Below are 5,463 nucleotides of genomic sequence, written 5' to 3' on the forward strand. Positions count from 1 at the left end.
AACTCAGAAGGGTGGTTCTCTCCTCTCTGGCTGGCGTGGGTGCCGGTGATTTCATCTGCCTTTAGATATGAAGCTCAAATTGCACATCAAAAAGGATAATGCATCTTTAAGCTGTTACAACGACTTCTCAATTTTTCATTTCCTGTCAGGGTGGGAGCTGCAGGAGGCAGGGGCGGCCGCAGAGCCTGTCTCCTGCCAGCCAAGTGTCTGCCTAGATTTGAGCAGTAGGAAACCCAGGGGTGATAAATCGCTATTTCTAAGTAAATTTCATGCATTTGCCCTTTGGTTAAAGTCTCCCCTCTCAGCACTTTCCCTGTGCACACAGCCCGACTAATAACGCGCCGAGCAAGCGCTCTCCCCTGTGACAACTGATTGCACTTTGAAGTAATAATGGCTGATTTAATAATTGGTATAATTTTTCACTAGTACCTGAATGTCATCGACGCACAAAATAAGCTACCTGGACCCATGGCTGCAGCACTTTCCCTTCTTGGGGAAATCAATAATGCATTAAACCCCCAACCTAGGACCCCGAGAGGCCAGGCCTGGGTGGAAGCTGTTATGGGGGGGTTCAGTCACCCCATGGAGCCTTGAGAGCAGGAAGGCTGGACCGAGACCTTTGGATGGGCTGGGTCCCTCAGCCTAGCCAGGCAGGAGGAGCAGTGACAGAGAGCCGTGAGCCCCCCAAGACCCAGCCCACCCTCTGGTTTCTACCTGCAAAGGCTCAAGCCCATTGGAGACTTAGCCACCCCTCCCCCCGCACCAGCTGCCAGGCACACAAATGACATGTACGTGTGTCAGTCTGCGTTTCACATGTGTGGGGGTTGAGTTCAACTTCACTGTGATTTACAGGGCCCCGTATGAACCAGGATCTGTGCTGGGGACAGAGTGGTGAGCAAGACCCAGGTGGTCCCTGCCCCAGGGAGTTTTCAGTCTCTTAAACGGGGATGTGAGCATGGGTGCAGGCAGACACATCTGGGTGATGAGCGCTATTGTGTATATGTGTATAAATGTGTGTGTTGGTCTAGATCTGCATGTCTGGGTGATGTGTGAGTACGTCTGTGTGATCATTAAGGGATGGGTACCCCCCTCACCTGCCTCGCTTAGCATTGAGGGTGTGTTCCTTTCCAGACCTAAGGGTGGGGCAGGTTCTCCACAGTGAACGGGGCCAGCGTATTCCCCTTGCTGCCCAGACCTCCCTCCCCAGGGTCCTGGCTACCTGCCCTTCCTCACTGTTCCCTGAGCTCCGCCTTTTGCACCCCTCTGCAGGCCACCAGCCTGGATGGAGTATTCCCCCTGGCAAACAGCACGGACTCCACAGTCCCATGGATCCCATCCTTGGAAAACTCACTTATCTCTGAGCTCATTTTCCCATCTAGAAAGAGAGCACAAGAATCCCCAACCCACAGGTTCTATGAGGAGTAGCAAGTTTATAAAGGCAGCATCTTTGGTTTATAAAGGACTTCATCAACATTAGCTCTTAAAGCTCTGTCCTGGTCCCAGCCAACTCTCAGGAGACCCTTGAGGATATAGAATGGGTTTGATTCAAGTCTGGAGGTCCAGGGACTAGGACAGGCTGGGACACATAGTCAGTATACAGCAAATATCTCCTAAATAGATGCATGGCTTGGTACGAGTACACAGAGAGGCAAAGGCTTTCTTCACACCTACCTTTCAGGTTATGGGGCTGAAGTTGTCTCCCACTCAGAATATAGTTTGCTAGTATTTTGTAGGGACCATAGGGCCAAATGGATAAGAGGGCCCTAGTCTTGGCCGGATCTGGGGCCCAGTCAGGCCTGGACAACCTTCCACCCCCAGCCCTCTCCCCCCGCACCCGCGGTTGTCTGGCTGTGAACCGGGAAATCGATTTCAACTTCATCTCATCTCAAGATCAAACATCTTAAGTGAGATTATTCACGTTCTTCCATTGTTTCTAACTCATTTCCTATTTTCCAGTTGAAAAACCCTGCCAGAAGCATTCTGTGGCAGAGATTAAAACAATTTCGGAAGCAGGCACCCAATTCTTCTCTTTGGATGGTAAGCAAATTGGATGTCTGTGAGAAGCAGGCAAATTTTATTATGAACACATAGTTTGCTACTTAACTATCCTTAAGACCCGGGATGCTTCTAATTCTCAGCAGGAGGGCTCCAGAGGGGGCAAGATGAAGGGTGGGGAGGGCGTGGGGGTGGAACAGACCCCCAGCTGGGCTCCCAGCCTTTTCTTGCACAGCGGGAAGCAATCAGAGCCTTGTGCACAGGCTGGGTCAATGAAGTCCCAGTCTCCTGGAATAAAGGGAGGGACCCAAACTTGCCCACGCCACTACGTCCCAGGTGCCAGGCCAGACAATTCCAGTGTGTGAGTTCCCTGAATTGTGTCTAAATTCTTGGGAGAGGAGAAATTTGCTTTGACCATTTAAAAAAATAATTTATTTATGGCTGTTCTGGATCTTCACTGTTGCACAGGCTTTTCTCTGGTTGTGGCAAGTGGGGGCTATTTTCTAGTTGTGTTGCTTGAGCTTCTCATTGAGGTGGCCTCTCTTGTTGCAAAGCCAGGCTCTGGGGTGCATGGACTTCAGGAGTTGTAGTTCCTGGACTCTAGAGCACAGGCTCAGTAGTTGTGGTGCATGGGTTTAATTGCTCCACGGTGTGTGGGGTCTTCCCCAACTGGCGATCAAACCCGTGTCTCCTGCATTGACAGATGGATTCTTTACCACTGAGTGACCAGGGAAGCCCCTGTTTTGACCACTTTGGGGGTGAGGAAATGGAGAGTCAGAGAAGGAAAGGAACTTGCTAAAGATTACCCAGCAAATGGGGGTGAGTTAGAATTTGAGTCGAACCCACATTCTTAATTGCCACTGCAGTGGATGGGTGGCAAAAATGGCCCAAGTTCTTCACACCGACCCCTGTGTTCCTGAGTGCAGGGTCCAGTCCCCACGTCTTGAGTCTGGGCTTGCCTTGTGACTTGAGCACTGGAATGTGAGGGAAGAGATCCCATGCTAGTTCCAAGCTCAGGCCTCAAAGAGCCTGTGCACGCTTTTGCACTACCCCCTCCCCCATTTAACTGAAACGCTCATCCCAATTTAATTGATAACCCTGTGAGCCACAGACGTCCTCCTGTAGGGTTATGGCCTGGGGTTCTGGAACCCCTTGAGCATCAGAGGACCTTTGGAAGGCGGGGGTACTGTTCCCCTGTCCCTCCCAGGCTCCTTTGCTCCAGGGATCCTTTATCCAGGGGGCATTTCTCTGGGCATCACTGTTGGTGACTGTCATCAACATGGCCCTGTCCGGCTAATGAGCAGCCTGTTCTGGGCATGGCCAGAGGAGGCAGGGTGTTTGTCCTCCGGGGCCCAAAACCTGGAGGGGAGACCTGGAGGAAGCACTGGGTCCCCTCCCAAACCTGGCGGCTGCTTGAGGTGGGCTGACTTCATCTCCACAAGAGGCTCTTCCCAGGCGGTTCCCTTAGCAACAGCGCTTGCTTTGACAGCCGCCGTCACAGACAGTCTGCTTTCCGGGAGGCTTCCTTCCCCAGCCTCATCCACGCTTCAGGTGGAGATCTTTGCAGGGGTCTGAAGCCAAGCCATGTAGCAGTCTCTTCCTGACCCTTGGGAACTCGGGCTGCCCCTAGCTTTCTTGGACTGTTCACGAATGTCCCGCTGGTTGGTCCTCCCATTCCTCCAGCTTCCTCCTGCCACAGATCTTAATTAATTTAATCTTGCTTTTCTCTTTCCCCCACCCCAACCCTGCTGTGCCTCCTCCTTGCTTTTCTCTACCTCCTGACTCCTCTCTTCCCTCCAACACACCTGCGCTCCACCTGCCTTTCACCCTCACATTAGCAGTTAAAGCGTCTGCACTGACATTCAGTGTTCTTAATATAGGCCTGGGTGACAGAGGAAAGGGGGCACAGAATTCCCACACTGCCGGGGAGGGAGCGCTTCACCCCCATCCGTGAATACGGGGTCCCTCTCTCCCCCAGTCATTGAGGAGGGGGCGACTTTCACCGGATCCACAAATCTGCACACACTTGCTGGTTTCTCTCTCTGTTTCTTCTCGGGACCCCTTTTCTCTAGGCTTCTCCAGGCAACTAACAATGATGCGAAGAACCTGCTGCCACGTACTGAGCTCTTTCAGCCTGTCAGATACCGTGCAGGGAGCCTCTGTCCCCATGATGTTACTGAGCCCTAATAACAACCCATAAGGTACTCATATTCATATTCCCATTTCACAGGTTAGAAAGTGGAGCTTCCCAGAGGTTAACTGGCATACTCAAGGACATCAGTTAATAATTAGGGATGTCAATTACAACAGAATATGAAATCCTTTTTGTGTCTGAGCTCTTAACCCAGTGGAAATGCTGGGAACCCCCACCCCTTGACAGGACCCTTATCAGAGCTTGCCCAGGAGGGAGTCTGAGCACAGGGGCCACCCTCAGAAAGCTGGTCTCATGATATGAGCACAGGCCCATAAACCAGCTACTGCATGGTTTTTTCTGATCGTTCTTGCAGCCCCCAGCACCCATCCTGCACCTTCTCCACTGTGTTGCTCCTCTCTCAGCTGCTGTCACTGATGTGGAGGGAAGAGAATTCTCCCATCGGGACCCTAAAATGTGGCCACGTGCACCAGTGAAATGGGGTCAGCTCCTGCCTGATGAGTCAGAGAATAATTGAGTGTCATCCTTGCTTCACACCCCAGAGAGCCTCTTTCCACCAACCTGCAGCCTTAGGGTGGAGGCCAGGCAGCATTATGTGGGCGGCAAGGGGCCCTGCTCTCATTCCAGAACCATCATTTCATTGCTTTAAACTTTGGCTGACTGTTCCAGTGACCGTGTCACCCTTGTTATCATAATGATTATTCCCAGAGGCCCACCAGGTGCCACTGTCAAATATCTGGCCTGGGCTTGGGGAAACATGGGAGCCCAGAGCGTAGAGGTGGAGGTTGATATTAAGGAAGACAGAGTGTAGGTCAGTGGGGAAGGGAGACCAGGCGGGATCCTGAGGGCTGTCCAGAGAGCGCTGGAGGAGGAAGCCGTGAAGGAGCCCAATAGTGTGAGAAGCAGGAAGAAATCCAGGAGGGTGGAGTCACCACCTTCAGCAGGGGAGTGAGTTGTGTGTAGAGTCAAAAATGGCTACAGTGTCAGGAAGATAAGGGCAAAGAGGCATCTATTGGATTTAGCAACAGTGGCATCATTGGTGGTGCTGATGGGGGTTGTTTCTATAAAGAGGCAGAAGAAGAAGCCCGTGGTCTAGAAATTTGTGGAATAAAAGAGAGAGCAGATCACACAGTCCTTTGGAGAATATTGTCCGTAAAGTATGAGAGAGAGAAGGGTCTGCTTGTTTGTTAGGATCAGGGAGATTTAAGCATGTTTAATGATGATGAAACAGCTCTCATAAAGGGGGAAGGAATAGGGTCATCATTGGGCTGAAATCAGTGGTGGAAGCAGCCAGGGACGAGGGCACTGGGACTGGC

General features: G+C 51.7%; 1 long non-coding RNA gene across 1 annotated transcript; it reads right to left on the reverse strand.

The window, feature by feature from the left end:
* Positions 1-2,234: 2,234 nt before the first annotated feature.
* On the reverse strand, positions 2,235-3,610 carry LOC123328736. The gene is made up of 2 exons (XR_006543765.1): positions 3,398-3,610; positions 2,235-2,686 (listed from the first exon to the last, which is right to left on the reverse strand). It is a non-coding gene; the product is annotated as an uncharacterized LOC123328736 (long non-coding RNA).
* Between the last annotated feature and the right edge of the window lie 1,853 nt (positions 3,611-5,463).

Source organism: Bubalus bubalis, chromosome 12, assembly GCF_019923935.1.
Source record: "Bubalus bubalis isolate 160015118507 breed Murrah chromosome 12, NDDB_SH_1, whole genome shotgun sequence".
NCBI lineage: Eukaryota > Metazoa > Chordata > Mammalia > Artiodactyla > Bovidae > Bubalus > Bubalus bubalis.